At 41.8% G+C, this 17,013-nt stretch overlaps 1 protein-coding gene and 1 long non-coding RNA gene across 9 annotated transcripts in view; one reads left to right on the top strand and one right to left on the bottom strand.

Annotated features, from left to right (window-relative positions):
• The window catches only part of LOC126763090 (uncharacterized), a 281,618-nt gene that overhangs the window by 77,894 nt on the left and 186,711 nt on the right, over positions 1-17,013 (bottom strand). The window contains exon 3 of one of the 7 annotated variants that reach the window (XM_050480291.1): positions 2,554-2,695. The exons of 5 other annotated variants lie outside the window; for them this stretch is intronic. The gene's annotated coding sequence lies outside the window, so the exon portion shown is untranslated. Of the gene's footprint in view, positions 1-1,840; positions 1,923-2,553; positions 2,696-17,013 lie in introns of those variants that run through there. One more of the 7 variants, XM_050480292.1, reaches the window with a different exon arrangement.
• LOC126763096 (uncharacterized) overlaps positions 1-17,013 on the top strand; it is a 175,850-nt gene that overhangs the window by 96,267 nt on the left and 62,570 nt on the right. The gene's annotated exons all lie outside the window — the stretch shown is intronic.

Genomic DNA, 17,013 nt, shown 5'->3' with positions numbered 1-17,013 from the left:
GGAAATGTGCTGGCGCAATAATATTGATTTTTAGTAAAAAAAAAATAATAAAAACAAAAAAATGTTGAAAGGCTGAAAAATTTGTGTGAACGAAAAAGGCTTAAAATATCTACTCCAGCTACAAGCACCCAACCCACTTATGAACAAATCTATATACATGCACATATGTACATACACATAAGCATATACCTACTATATGTATGTGTATATGTAGTTTTCTTCGTATTGTGTAAACTGTTAGTTTTGCGTGTCTGGCCACCAGAACACTCACGCAAACATACATATTCATGTGTGTATATTTATAGAAATTCCATTATTCGTCCATATTGTATAGGGCAAGGTCAGTTCAAAGCAGGTGTCGATTTAAATTAAATATTTGATTGCTCTCAACATACGTCAGACATTTTTTCGCAAGGCAACTAAATCGAAGGGGAGTTTATAAATAGATACACATGGACACGCAATAAATTTTATTAAACACGAAAGTAATTTATTCAATTTGAATTCGGAAAAGGTTAATTTGTAGGCACAAAGAAAAATAATGGTGCATAAATTTGTGAAATGAAATGAAATAAAACTTCATTTGTATCGAAGCTAGAATACACTTCACAAATAAAAAAGTTTCCATATAAGAACCCGATTTTGAACGTTCAATTTGTGTGGCAGCTATATGCTATAGTTGTCCGATGTAAACAAATTCTTAGGACATTATAGCAATACTTTGGATTTTATTCTATGCAAAATTTTGTGAGGATATCTTTTCAAATAAAAAAGTTTCTTATACAAGGACTTGATTGCGATGGTTCAGTTTGTACGGCAGCTATACGCTATAGTGCTCCGATCTGAACAATTTCTTGAGCGATTATACCACTGCCTTGGAAAATAATGTGCACAAAATTTTGTGTAAATATCTCTTCAACTTAAAAAAGTTTTCCATACAAGGACTTGATTGCGATGGTTCAGTTTGTACGGCAGCTATACGCTATAGTGCTCCGATCTGAACAATTTCTTCAGGGATTATACCACAGCCTTGGAAATTTATGTGTAGAAAATTTCGTGCAAATATCTCTTCAACTAAAAAAGTTTTCCATACAAGGATTTGACCTTAATCGTTGACCTTGTATGGTGGCTATATGCTATAATTGTTCGATTTGGACAATTTCTTGAGCGATTATACCACTGCCTTGGAAAATAATGTGTACCAAATTTCGTGCAAATATCTCTTCAAATAAAAAGTTTTCCATGCAAGAACTGGACCTTGATCGTTCACCTTGTATGACAGCTATAAGCTTTAGTGGTTCGATGAGAACAATTTTTTCGGAGATTATTGCGATACTTTGGATATTAATTTAGACAAAATTGTGTAACGATATCTGTTGAGATAAAAGAGTTTTCCATGCAAGCATTTGATTTCGATCGTTCAGTTTGTGTGACAGCTATATGATATAGTGGTCTGATCTGAACCATTTCTCAGCAAATTGTAGCAATAGCTTGGAAAATAATTCGTGCCAAATTTTGTGAAGAAAACTTCTCAATGAAAAAAGTTTCATATACCAGGACTTGATGCCGATGGTTCAGTTCGTATGACAGATATCTGCTATAGTGGTATAGTATAGTTTTTTCAGGTAAAACATTTAAGACTTTTTATTCAAAGGTTATGTTCCAACATCGAGTCTGTTGAATTTATCGATAAACTTTTCTGGTCTTGGCGAGCAATTTTAATCGTCTTTAACCAAAGAAAAACATCCGTCTTTCGTTTATTTAAGTGTTCATATGAGCTTCCTCGTGACAATTTTATAAAACACTTATTTAATAATATATAATTTTTCATAATACTCACTGCAATAATTCGCCTCTCTAGTAATTTTGTTTATCTTTTACTCTATGCTATAAATTTAGCAAAACACTTTAATGAACATGGAAAGTACACACAGAAATAACTCACGAATTAAACGACTCGAGTCGATGGGCGACGCCAACAGTATTTACAACACACACACACATTTAAATATGTACATATGTACATCCAACAGCGATAGCCGCTGACCGAGCGCGGCGAATCAATAGACAACGCGGCGACCACAGCACAAAACAGACAGACAGTCGAAAGCTGCGCACAAAAACACACAAACAAAAGCAAAAATGCCTGAAATTATAAATACATAATGTAAAATTTCCGTTGCTTTTACGCTATAAAATTGCTATTTATTTTTAGCGCAGTTTTAGTTTTATTTTGCCACTTTCTCTCTCCCTCCCCCCCTCCACACACACTATCGCCCACAATCTGTTCCACTTGTTTGTTTTAATTACTCACATTCGCGTGTTTTCCTGCACTCGGACACTGCCTGCTCGCGCTTTATTTATTATTATTGCCTTGTGTGTGTGTTGTTGTTGCAACTTATTCATATTCTATACCTTTTTAATTGCACTTTATCTGCGCTGACCGCACCTTATCGCTCACCACCAGCCGATTGTTGTGGCGTGTGTGTCTGACACTTTGTAGCACCTTAATGCTACATAGTTGCTACTATTGTTGTTGTTGTATGTACTCACATGTACTAAACCAGTAATGACAATGGCAGCAACAACGCGCTAGGTGGTTATCTCGCTGCTCGTTAAATGTGATTTAGCTGAGCGTTTTACTTAAATGCTGATTTGTTGACTGCTTTCAAGTTGATATGACTCGTTTAATTACCTGTAAATGGAGAACAGAAAGCCGACAGTTAAAAATCTATTTAAGTTTTCATTCTCACGATTGTTGTTTTTGTTGCAACCACTTAATTAAGTGTGCATATTAATTTTAAGTGTGTGTGTATTTACATATCTATTTATTTATTTAATTATTATTTACGAGCTGCTCGCTTAACTATTTGCCTATGCGGCACATATGGGAAATTTTCGTGGCACTAAGGCATGACTAAATCTTTGTATTCTTAGTTTATTTACTTTATTGAAATAATTAAGTATTTGTTTACCACATTATTAATATATTTGTACAACACTTTGTTGGCAAGACGTGTGCTACTTAAAATTTAATATGGCGGCCAGCATTAAAGCAACAATATGACATCAGAAAATAAATGCAATTCAGAGGGCAGCTGTGCAGGAATTACTAGGGCGATAAGTCATGTCAAAATTTAATACCTTCCTGAACGAACTGCCCATAGAGGTCTTTATACGGCAAGTATAAGTAGTTTCTGTTAAAAGAATTAAGAAGAAGGTCCCGAAAGAAGCCAAAAAAAGAGGGGTTGAAAGCAAAAGCGCGGTACACGGCGGCTATCGGGATATGTAATCGGCTCGAGAGCAAGTGAAACTTAAACGCAGAGGAGGTAAAACGGTTGACTTGCCCCAGAGAGCAGGCTAAAACGGCCGGACACACTTTGCTACTCGTAACTGGTGCCATCCCTCGGATATGGTGTTTGCGAATCCTATCGCGAAGCATTTCGCTGAAAAGAGGCATAGTTCGACGCAGAGCGAAATGAAAGCAGTGGTGACAGCCAATGAGTTTCGAAATGACATTTGATCATGGCGTTCATAGACCGCTTTAAGCCGCTGGAACGCTTCTGATTGGTAGCTGAATTAGAAATAGTTATGGACATCGCGAAATACTTAACCAGCTTGATACTAATCTTAATAATCATATTATTCATCCCAAGGTTGGATTTCAATGGTTACATCAGAAAATAAATGCAATTCAGAAGAAGTACGCTCTAGATGAAAATGGAGAAGAGGTTTAGTAAAGGAGGAAAATACTATCTAAGCTATAAGAGCAGATTCAAATGGACAGCTATGTAGGAACGGTAGTATAATCAGAAGAACTTGATATCAGTCTATCTTTCCGTCTACCAAACTCAGCTAGCATCTTCCAAGCGAAAATACTAGGTAGAGAGAAGGCCTATCGAATTTTATTTAATAACTTCGGGAGGATAGTGAGAGTAACCATTTGTACACGGCAAAGCAGCATTGCTGGACTTTTCGTGGCCAAAGATTCATCCCAACATAGTCAACAATTGCTGAAAGGCTTTAAGCTCACTGGCAACTTAACTTCACTTGTCCATAATTTGGGTCCTAGGTCACAGGCGAGTTGGCCAAACTAGGTCCATCTTTAGTTGAACCTGAGACGGAGCTAAAGCTATGCCCGTTGGGAATAACTAAGAGAGACAGCTTTATACGTATGTTGAACAAATCGTACAGAAAAGAAGGAAATTTACAACCAAATGCAAGTTAAGACAAGACAAAAACTAAGCACTTATTACAAAGGTCCAGGAAAAGCATATACAGGCTTACAGCAAGCATAAAATCAGCCATTTGAAGAAAATGAGTTAAAAATTGCGCTTGCCGTAGCTGCAAACTCGAAGCGAGCAAGGAAAAGGTTCTAAACTTCCACTGTAAGTGCCATTGAACTCTTTGAATCCATCAGAAACCAAACCTTGAATGTCTATCTACAAAAAGCATAACGGAGTTAGGTAGTTTCATTGAGGGGCCCAAATTATTTGAACACAACAATGAAATGAGATATCAGTTATAAAGGTCTTACGATGGTGTACTCGTAACAAAATGGCGCATCCAGCGCTAGCCGAAGACGCAGCATTCTTACCTACCTACCTGCCAACCCATTTCGATAAATCTATATTTCCACCCTGAATATGGTATACTTACTACGTTTGCCACAAAGTTTGTAACAAGTAGAATAAAACGTCTGAGACTCGATACAATATATATAGTATATTTTATATGTATAAATGATCAGCCTGACGAGCTGAGTCGATTTAGTCATGTTGTCTGCCCGTCTAGTCCCCCAGTATATGAGATAATGACCTGCAATTTTGCACACGCCCTGTTTTTCCTCAAAAAGCTGCTTTGAACGAACAAAAAAATATATAAATTTATTTTGACTAAATTAGCTTCGTTGCAACCGAAGTTAAGGTTTTTTCTCTTCTTTATAATTCAGTTCGGTAGCAGCTAATAATATAATATCATCGTTGGGAATTAAATTAAATTTGAAACTATTAAATATAAATTTTCTTCATTTTTTTATTTTAACAGAAAAAAAAGTTATGAAACTAAGTTTTTTTTATAGAGCGCCGTACATAAAAAATTGTACTACAACTGGCATACAGGTCATTGTTCTGGTAATGCACTGCATGTCATTTGTGGTGAGTTAACAGTAGATTAACATCAGCTACTTTACATTGCCAGTATGTTTGCGTGTGTGTGTGTGAGCATATCCGTTTATAGTTCAAAAAATTATTTGTTGGGTTAATTAGCTGTCACATTAATATAAAATGTTGTACACAAACAGGTAATTCTGTTTTTTTTTTTGTAATTCTATGTGTGTGTGTACATTTGTTTACAAGTGGCAGAAGTGTTATAAAAGTTAATTTACATTACAAATTCGCAATTTTATTGGCAGTGGAAATGAGATTTGTTAGCAGTCGCAAGCAAAAAGTATTCAATGAAATTAAAACAAAATAAAAACAGATGTGTTTACATCATAAAATCGGGTTTTTTGGGCATGTTGTAAGTGATATAATTTGTTTCTATTTAAAATAGAAAGCTAATAATTAAAATATTTGTTAGTGAAAAAAATATTATGCAACATATTTTTGAATTGAAAATATAATATTTGTTGTTAAACTTAAAAAACAAATAGAAAAGAGTTAGCTACCATTACCGGAAGCTGTAATACTCTTCATATATACAAATGTTTCCATACAATAGTTTGTTTTTGAACGATTAGTTTATATGACAGTTATATGCTATAGTGGTCCTATCTAAACAATTTATTCAGAGATTATACCGTTGCCTTAAACAATAATTCGATCCAAACTTCGTGAAGGTATCTCGTCAACTAAAAAAGTGTTCCTTACAAGGGCTTGATTTTGAGCGATCAGTTTGTGTGACAGCTATATGCTATAGTTGACCGATCTGAACGATTTCTTCGGATATTGTGTCCCTGTTTTGAGCATTAATGTGTACTAAATTATGTGGAAATTTCACGTAAAATAAAAATAAATTCCATAAAACCACTTGATGCCGATGGTTCAGTTTGTATGGCAGCTATATGATATAGTGGGCCGGTTTGAACAATTTCTTTGGATATTGTAGCGATGGCTTGGATAATAATTCATGATAAATTTCGTGATGATATATTTTCAAATAAAAAATTTTCCCATACAAGGACTTGATTCCGGTGGCTCAGTGTTTATGACAGCTATGTGCTATATTAGTCCGATCTCAATGATTGTTGTGGAAGTTGTGGCGCTGCTTTGAACAATAATGCATACTAAATTTAGTGAAGTTATCGCGTCAAATAAAATTTTCCATACAAGCATTTGATGACGATTGTTCAGTGTGTATGGCAGCTATATGCTTCTGTTTTCCGATATTGGCGGTTTCGACAAATGTGCAGTTTCTTGGGGAGAAAATAACGTGTGCAAAATTTTACTGCTTAGTTCCTTCTCCTTGATTTTGCTTTTGTTCTTCTCGAGAAAATGATAATAAAGTTTCAGATATTTTCTTGGTTAGTACCGTACCACAATATTTGCCGTAGTCGTTGTTATAAAAGCTTTCTATAATTTTAAAATTCCTGAGTATTTGACAACAGAGGCTGCTAATTTTAATTAAGTCTTCTGGACATAGAATGAAGTCCTCAAGCAGCAAAACATTTAGAAAATCCGTCTTCGAAAGGGTTCTGGTTTGTTGAACGCAGCTTTGCAACCCATAAGCATATGTTAATGATTTATATTAAATATTGTGAAGAAACGTTGGTTTTTCTTTAAACATTTTAGAGTTAAAAATTTTGTACGACATTTTGATGAGTTTTAGTAGGGCTCATATGTCATGTCTTTCTACCAGCAGCGCTGAACACGCAGTGTAGAAGCACAACAACAAAATATAACAAGTGAAAGCGCAGTGTAGAAGCACGATAACAAAAATATTTTAAGCAAATCGATTATGTGACCGTTATTTATTTATATAGAGTGCAATCCATACTGTACAAGTACCTACCTTATAAATTCTGTGTTGCTCATACGCCATGGTGTACTGTATGAATGCTGGGCCATAGTATGACACAGTATAACTTTAAGTGCGCATAACTTTAAAAATAATGTTTTTATAGAAAAAATCAATAAGACCGTTTTTGTAGAGCGTAAAATTTTGTATTATATTGCTCGTATTCAAAATAGTGGATTAATTTTTTGGAACATATTTATATATGAAGATAAGTAGCTTGTTTTCATTGTATAATTTCTTTGGAGCAAAACTTTACTCTTTATATCGTCACCTAAAATGCAAAACAACGTATCACCAAAAACAATTGAAAATCGCTGTCAATTATAATAACCAATATATAATCATTTTATAACCAAAACTCAAATTTAATGTTAATATGAGTCTATGATAACCAATATATAACCATTTTGTAACCAAAATTCAAATTTTGTTTTAATATAAGTGTATATAAACCAATATATAACCATTTGATAACCAAAAAAATTGAAAATTACTATCTATTATAATAACCAGTATATAACCATTTTGTAACCAAATTTTTGTTTCAATAACAGTGTATGATAACGAATATAAGTATGTATAACCATTTGATAACCAAAAAATCGAAAATCACTATCTATTACAATAACCAATACATAACCCTTTCATAACCAATACTCAAATTTTGATTCAATATGAGTGTATGTTAACCAATATATAACCATTTGATAACCAAAACAATCGGAAATCACTATCTATTATAATAACCAACACATAACCGTTTCATAACCAATACTCAAACTTTGTTTCAATATGAGTGTATGATAACCAATAATAACCATTTGATAACTAAAAAAAAATTAAAAGCGCTGTCAGATAACATAACCAATACATAACCGTTTCATAACCAGTACTCAAATTTTGTTTACTTTATCATTCATTCGCCTGTAAACTTATGAAAAATGATGTTACGTTATTTTGTATTTCAGGTGACGATATGTATATTTTCATGTATGTACATATGTATGTATATACATATATTTCTTATTGATCGCCTTCGTTTGAAATATAAAAAAGCCATTAAATGTATTTGTTGTCAAATGTCAACTAAAAGCAACAATTTCCGGCAATGACATTTCCTGTTTTTTCCTCATTTTCTCCGTGCTATTAGAAACGCCTTTCAAATTTACGCAGTTTCACTAAGAAGCTGCTACAAGTCCTCGAGAATTGGCAGCTTGGCGCAAAGTTGGTTGACAGCGTGTTTCCTTTTTATGTCACATATATATTTATACACACTTTTCATACTAAATATATCCTGTCAACCATACATAAACAGTTAGATGTGTGGATTTATGTATGAGTGTGGAAATTTACACCCACACATGTGACGCTTCCGCGAATGTGGCGCGTAAATTTGATTTATGAGCGCAATGTCGACACTTAATTGCCAAATGCCGAACTTCGTAGTACTTCACACATACAAATACACCAAATGTTTAAGTAAAAAGTCTCACGCCCTCACTTGCAAATTCACACATACAAACAAACACATTTATATACATATAGTACATACATGTATATATGTATATGTAATGTGGCAGGAGACGCATTGCTAGGCAGTCCTTAAATACCTTCCGTGTTGTAATTGCCTCGCAGCTATGTTTTGATATATGCATGCACAGACACATATATACATACATATGTATATAAACTTCGAGTGTAAGTTTCTGTAAGAGTAAGCGTTTCAAGCGTAAAATTGGTAGGCGAAACCGCTAATGTGTGCGCTTGTGTCTTTGACTATTTCTTGAATGTTTGGGTGTTCGTCGTTATCTGTGTAAGTGTGTGTGTTTATATGTATGTATTGTGTGTCTGTATTTTGCCGGCGTCATCACCCTTGGTGTTGGCAATTAGATGCGTCGTAAATCAGGCGTTCAATTGAACACTTTCAACAGTTTAAGTTTGCCGCAAAAGTTGGGCATGTTGAGAGGCATGGAAACCTTTGTGCTCATATAATACATACATATGTACGTACAAGAGTGAACAGTGAGCATTTTGCGCATTGAAGTAAATTTATATTAAATTTAAGTAATAGAAAATAGTACTCCTGTAGAGGTGATCGAGAGCTCCAACTCTGGAACAAGAGAGAGCCCTGGAGGAAGCCAAAAAAAAAGAAGGGTTGAAGGCAAAGGTGCTCCTGTAGAGGTGATCGAGAGCTCCAACTCTGGAACAAGAGAGAGCCCTGGAGGAAGCCAAAAAAAAGAAGGGTTGAAGGCAAAGGTGCGGCGATCGGGATATGTAACCGATTCAGGGGTCAGGAAGAGGAGGTGAAACGGTAGGCTTGCGGCAGAGAGGAGGCTCAAAATGGCCGGTCACACTTCGCGGCTCTTAACTGGTGCCATGCCTCGGTATGCATAGGTGCATATCATTAAAAAGAGGCAGCGTTCAACGGAAGGCGAACTGAAAGCACCTTTGAAAAAGAAGAAGTGCTGAAACGTAGCCGAGAATCTAGACATCAGGCTCGCGGACGACAATTCGACAACGCTCATGGCAGTGGTGGCGGCCAATGAGATTGCGAATTGACATTTGATCGTGGCGTTCATAGACCGCAGTAACACGCTGTCGAGATGAAGTTGAAGCTATTGGAAGCTCACTTCTTGAAGAAGGACGCCGAACCAATCGCACCCGTACGTCATTTGATTGAACAGATGGTTTAGCGGAGTCAAAATAAATAAATTATAATTATGACCTGTCGCTGACATGAGCCCGGGAACCTGTCAGAACGCTTCCGAATCTGTGGAAAGATGCGAAATTGGAGATTATGGATTGCAGCAATATTCCACCTACCAAAAGTCAATGGAATGGATTCAGAGGCTCGCTGGGCTGTGCATAACACGAGCAGTAAGAACCACTCCAACTGAACTAGTGATAGACTTGTCACTTATTGAAAAAGTAGAAATCTGCGCGGCTCAACATCGGTAAGGCGACTATTGGCTGCAGGAGAATTTACACATATGTATATACATAGCATCTTCGGGCATAGCTCGGTGAGTTATGGTGGTTTGGAAAGCACAGACCACATGATTTCACTTTTCAATTGGGAAAGAATGTTCCGAGTAAACATAGTAAACGATGGTGAAAATAAAGACTTGTTAACAGCGCGAAACTCATATAACATGTATACGGATGGCTTGAAAATGGAGGACGGTGGCAGTTGGAGCGGGGATATACTGTCTAGATTTGATGCTTTTATGCTGGCTCTCCATTTCAAGCAAAGGACTTTGCTTTGGAGAAAGTTGCGGATTCAAAGATAGCCAAACAGTAATCAAGGCGAGGTTAAAGTTTTGTATACCGGTCAGAAGTAATTAGGAAAGCGGGGCAGCAGTGAAGATAGTGGTCAGAATCACATTTACCGAGTGCCAGGTCACAAAGGCATCGAAGGCATTGAGATAGTGGACAAGCTTCGCATATACCTACGTATACGTCCAATGTACATACATATATTTGAGAATATTCTCTAAAAACTTGAAGTTGTGGCAAAAAGTGCAATCGGCGCCTAACGCATTAAACATGTCTTATTCGAAAGTTTGTTTTCACAGTCGGACTCTTGAACTGATTGATCTCTACCACGTTCCACGACTACTGAATGTCATTGGACAAGCTATTAAAAGCCTGAGTTTTGACATTTAGAAGTTGAAAAGAACTTCATACTTGTTTCTACTTGGATGAATTTCTTCTTAGAACTCTTTTTTTCTTCACATACCACCAATATTTTCTTTTTCTATATATGTATTTGTAAAACCTGTATAAATGGTTGTAATAATTTCAATTATTTATTATTTACTCACACCAATATGCACACCGACTTCCGCTTAAGTAGGCATGCGATGACGCCATAAATGTGTGCAAATGAGTACTCAATAGAAAACGAAAAAAATAAAAGCGCTCACTTATTGCAATGCCAATGAAACAGTTCAAAGTCTTCGCTTCATAAAGCACGTGCCACACACAAACAGCACTTTGTGCTACCAACGAGTCGTTGTGGCGAACACAAATTGCTACTCATGCGTTAGCAACGAAAGGAAGAGACCCTCGAGGAAAACTACTGAATAATTAGTCAACTGAAATTCATATTCGAGACAGGGTTGTCGTTTATAAGCTAAAAAGTTATTTAAGAAATTAGGTCACTAACTAACTGTTTTTTTGGACTTGAAGTATACTTTTTAGACACTCTTCTTCTTCTTAATTGGCGTAGACATCGCTTACGCGATTATAGCCGAGTTAAAAACAGCGCGCCAGTCGTTTCTTCTTTTCGCTACGTGGCGCCAATTGGATATTCCAAGCGAAGCCAGGTCCTTCTCCACTTGGTCCTTCCAACGGAGTGGAGGTCTTCCTCTTCCTCTGCTTCCCCCGGCGGGTACTGCGTCGAATACTTTCAGAGCTGGAGTGTTTTCATCCATCCGGACAACATGACCTAGCCAGCGTAGCCGCTGCCTTTTAATTCGCTGAACTATGTCAATGTCGTCGTATATCTCGTACAGCTCATCGTTCCATCGAATGCGATATTCGCCGTGACCAATGCGCAAAGGACCATAAATCTTTCGCAGAATTTTTCTCTCGAAAACTATTCCTGGCGCGTGTGAGTAGCGGTTCGGTGGAATTATTGGTGCGATCGCGAGTAGTGAGGGTCGGTGACCGCGAGTGTTTTTGTGCGGTTACACATTTTTGTGCAATTTTGTGCATTTTTGTAAGTAATTTAATTATTACTACTGTACATACGGACAACGTGGTCATCCACGTTGTTGTTATTGGCGGAAGCTTCGCACGGTTTCAGTGTAGCTCCCTTCCAGCTAACCGCCTTCGCCACTTAAATAGTTCACGCGCAAACGACCCTAACTGTTCGGTATTCCGACTAGTGGAGATCACACCACTAACATCTAATTGTCCATCAGTCCAGCTAATCCCCATACCACCCAAATCCCTAATGTCCGAGTACATCGGGCACTCCGCAATCAAATGCGACCAATTTTCCGACCCCGCCCCACAAAAACACCCCGACGTATCCGAAAGGTGCCTCTGATGCAAAAATGCATTCAGAGGCCCATGCCCCGTAAGCAGGAAACCCAGACTCAGACAAAATCTGAAGTCTGGGTTATCCTCAACGAACCCCACGTCCCGAATGTACTCGTACGTCACTCGGCCGTTAGGACTACTGTCCCAAAGTTCTTGCCACCTACACCTAACCCTTTAATCTAGGAGCCTCTTGCTCCCTAGATATCCCTCCCTCTCCACATCATCGTCGGAAATCCAGTCATTCCGCAGCAATGACATACTCAAGCCCCTTCTTAACCTGAATGCAACAGCACGCTGTATGACAATCAGGTCAAGAGGGGGTGCACCTAACAAGACCTGCATCGCATCTGTTGAGGCAAACATGCAAGCATCATGCAACGCTGGATTGAGAGGAGTTTTTGAGAGCCCCAGACAGTCGTGGCTGTCTCCCACCATACGAGGGCTCCATAAGTGGCACAGCCCACAAACAAGCCACGATATATGGTGCGGACAGCACGACGTCCGAGACCCCAATCGCTTCTCAAAATCCGTCGTCTTTTGCCTACAGTTGCCTGCAGTCACTCCCTCACATTCGCCAAGTGTAGAGTAAAACACATCCTTTCACTCATGGTCAGTCCCAGATATTTGACTTGCGTCACATATCTGATGCTGACCCCATTCACACGGACAATCGGTGGACGAACCAGTGACAATCTGCCCTTAAGCAGCATTGTCACCGTTTTTTTCCTCGATATGTCCACCCCCACACCTAAACCCCAAGAATTAACAATCTCTAAGAGATCTCCTCCCGCCCGCTCTATTTCAGACCTCGAGCAACCTTCAACCATAAGAAGAAGGTCGTCCGCATATGCACAACACTTACAGAGTGGCTCGAGCTGCCCAAGCAGAGTGTCCATCATAAAGTTCCAAATGTATGGACCACAGATGGAACCCTGCGGGCAGCCACGAACCACTCCAATCTCCACACTCCCATTCATGCCGACAAGAGAGGCCTTTCTGTCCGAAAAATAACTCCGCCAAAGAGTAATTTCCGGACAGCCAAGCTCCTCCAGCCGTTGCACCACTCGATCCCAGCTTAGGTAGTCAAACGCCCCCTTGAAGTCAACAAATATGCCAAGGACATACTTGTTGACATTCTACCTAACGACATTCTGAACATAGAACCACGCATCCTCTATACTGCGTCCTTTCCTGAACCCAAACTGCCTATCCGACCACATACCCCGCGTTAGCTCCTGAAGCCGTTCCATCATGACTCTTTCCAGCACTTTTCCAAGTACTGGAAGGAGACTGATGCCCCGATAAGATCGAGGATCGCTCCTGACCTTATCAGGGGACTTCAGGAGAGGAACAACCCTAGCACTTTTCTACTCGCGTGGAAAGTATCCCTCCCAGACGCTCTTATCATAAATGGCCTCCAGGTATTCCGGAATGAACTTCCATAAGCTTTTGCACATCTCTCCGTTCAAACCATCAAAACCTGGGGACCGTTTAGACCTAACCAGGCCAAAGGCGTACCCCAATTCCCCATCATCTAATGGAGGGACAGGCACCTCTTGTGCTTGAGGTACCTGCACCTCCGACCTAGGAAAGAACGCACCTAACAGAACCCCCGCACACTCTCCACGAAGATAACAAGGTGTCACCGACGCGAAGAGAGGTGACATCTTCCCTCCTACGACCCCGGCAGATCCTATAGACCTGACCCCAGGGGTCGTTCCTATTTTCCCTAACAAAGCTCCTCCACTCCTCTTCCTTGATTTTCACCAACATCTCTTTGTATTCCCTATCCGCACAACTAAATTCGTACCCAATCAGAATTGGACCGTCGGGCGCGTTGAAACTTTCGCCTTTCTTCAAGATTAGCTCACGCGTCCACCATTTAATTTTACTAACTTTAGAACAGTCATACCTACGAAAAACCCTATCATTAACCCCCCAAACAACCTCATAGAGACGAGCAATCTGCTTGTCAACCCCCAACTCCTCAAATTCACTAAGCGGTATACCGGATACCGCTTGCCTAACCGCGAGTCCATATTGGTTCCAGTCAGTACCAGTGGTACGCCATCGCCGCAATGGACTCTCATAAGGCAAGGGAGGTGATTGAGGGGTAACCATAATTTGAATCAAATTATGGTCACCCAATCCCCACCCTCCCTTAACCTCCCATCTAACGCTGAAAGCCCTACTTGCTGCCTCATTCATAAGCATCACGTCAATGTCACTTACGCCCCCAGGCCCATCGAACGTATACCATTCGCTCGGCTCATTCAAAATGTGGAGGCTTTTAGCCACCACCCATTCGCTTAATGCCTCGCCTCGACTGTGGCTTTGGTATCCAGACGAATGCTGGGATACATTACTAAACCACATCGAGGACGAGGCATTCGCATCCAGCCCTAGGATAAATGGACTGCTACTCGCAAATAGTAGCAGCTTATCCATGTAGCCCAGGTAGGGCTCTAGGGGCTCGCTATATTTACAATAAATACTAGCAAAAATCATCCTACCGAACTCCCCTTCTACAGCTACACATATACCCAGTTGTGAAGAATCCACAACTACGCAATCGTAGCCTGGATTATTCACAACTATTGCAGCGTTAGCTCTAAGGTCAGTGAAGACCTTAAAACCCCCAGGAAGACCCCGAACCACACCATTGGTGGCGTAGGGCTCCTGGAGTAGAGCAATACTGCACCCACCCTCTACCATGCAACCCCCCAACTCGCAAAAAGAGACCTGACTTGAGCGGATAAACATCAGTGTACGAGAGCGCGCTCAATAATGCCAGACAGCTGACATCGTCAGATGCTCAGGATAAACCCACAGCGACAATGGGGTGCATCAGCAGCTTTGTGGCCTTCTTGACCGCACCTCCGACAGACATCTGCTTTGGCCCTACACTCAGCCACCCGATGATCAAATCCGATGCAACGGAAGCAGCCAGCGACGGGGCTATCCGGTCGCACCCGGAAGGAGAACCACTTTATGTAGCACCGACCTCTCTCCAAGAGGGCGGACATCAACTTGTCCGTACCCTCCAGGGCGACGTTGGTGCTACCGTCAGCGGTCACCTTCCAGGGACAACTGACTATCCTCATGTCAGTCCTCTGGGACGACGGGCTGAAATCCTTGAGGTTCAGCCGGAGTAGCTTCTCCATGAATTCCTCATGGGGGATCTCCGTATGGACCCCCTGAACCACCACCCGACGACCCAACTTCCGGTTGACAGAGACGTCCAACCCAACCTCCCCGAATTTTTTTGTTATTCGCCACACTCTCTCTCTCTCAAGAACAGAGGGAGTGCGAATAACCGCCCCACCACCCTTGATTGGTCGCACTTCGTGGATCCTCACACCAAGTGAGGGTCCCACCTCCTTGACCACTTTATTAATAACCTCCTTAGAGGAAGATGCGGGCCCCTTACTCCTGACAACGACCGACCAGGTCTCCACAGGCTTCGGCGTCACCGGTGCGATTGACTCCAGCACAGGTGCTGGAGGTGCAGGCATCGGTGCCGACGGAGCTGGCATTGACCTGCTCGGCCCCGAAGAGGAGGGTCTCCCACAACTCCCCCTAAGGGCATCTACCTGACCGCGAAAGTGGGCATTCTCGGTTATGACCGTCATCAGGAGCGCCTCATACTTTGAGGCAAGCTCCATCAGCCCCTTCGTGGTCCAAGCATCGGAATTTTTGGTATCGAATACCAGATCGTTAAGCTCCCCCGTTATTCGCTTGGCAGCCGCAACATGGCTGACTGCCCCACCCCCAACAACCACAGCTCCCCTAGAAAGAACCCGAGTTCCTTCTTTATTCCCACTCGAGACACGAGTGCCCGCTTTCATAGCGCCCTCCTTCGCGACGCCTCCTTTGCCCACCGTACTAGCCGGATGGGCCACGCTCCCACTACCGCTCCCTCCGTCATTGCGCGACGACCCCATACGCGCAATCACTTTCTCGGTGGTGGCCACGATGGCACTCCCACCACAACACCCGCTCCCTCCCTCGATACCCCCTACGTTACGCGGCAACCCAGCGCGCATAACCGCCTTCTCAACGGAGGACACGTTGGCACTCCCGCCACAACTCCCGCTCCCTCCCTCGCTTCCGCCATCATGACGCGCCTTACTCCGCGGTGGAGACCTTACCGTCGTTCTCGTCGCTTCCACCTCGCCACCCGACGTGGAGTCATCCACGACTGTGGAAGCGGCGGATTCTCCGCTTCCAGCGAGGGTCTTCGTCCTCCTCTTCCGTCCTCGAGGCATCGAGCAGCTGCTCTCCAGGTGCGTGCGTCTGAACGCGCTGAAAAGTGCAACCCAGGCAAGGGCCCGCTCAATAACAGTGACCACCCAAGCGGTCGATTATGGCGTGCTTGCGGTGGCACGTCCACGACTGTCGAAGCGGCGGATTCTCCGCTTCCAGCGAGGGTCTTCGTCCTCCTCTTCCGTCCTCGAGGCATCTCGCTTCCCAGCTTACCCTTCAGTCGGACTGATCCGCTGGAGCTACCGTTTAGCCCACGGTGCGATTCGGTACTGCGCCACATCGGTCGACTCCGGACCGTTACGGGGACTTTGTCCGGCCGGCGGCCAATTGAGTGGCCTTAATCCGACCACTGGTTGGGGTTGTGGGCTGTGCCACCGCGAGCACGCCATAATCGACCGCTTGGGTGGTCGCTGTTATTGAGCGGGCCCTTGCGTGGGTTGCACTTTTCAGCGCGTTCAGACGCACGCACCTGGAGAGCAGCTGCTCGATGCCTCGAGGACGGAAGAGGAGGACGAAGACCCTCGCTGGAAGCGGAGAATCCGCCGCTTCCACAGTCGTGGATGACTCCACGTCGGGTGGCGAGGTGGAAGCGACGGGAACGACGGTAAGGTCTCCACCGCGGAGTAAGGCGCGTCATGATGGCGGAAGCGAGGGAGGGAGCGGGAGTTGTGGCGGGAGTGC

This window comes from Bactrocera neohumeralis, chromosome 6, assembly GCF_024586455.1.
Source record: "Bactrocera neohumeralis isolate Rockhampton chromosome 6, APGP_CSIRO_Bneo_wtdbg2-racon-allhic-juicebox.fasta_v2, whole genome shotgun sequence".
Taxonomy (NCBI): domain Eukaryota; kingdom Metazoa; phylum Arthropoda; class Insecta; order Diptera; family Tephritidae; genus Bactrocera; species Bactrocera neohumeralis.
Note: the sequence above shows the minus strand (reverse complement) of the source record. Positions and strands in the feature narration are given on the sequence as shown.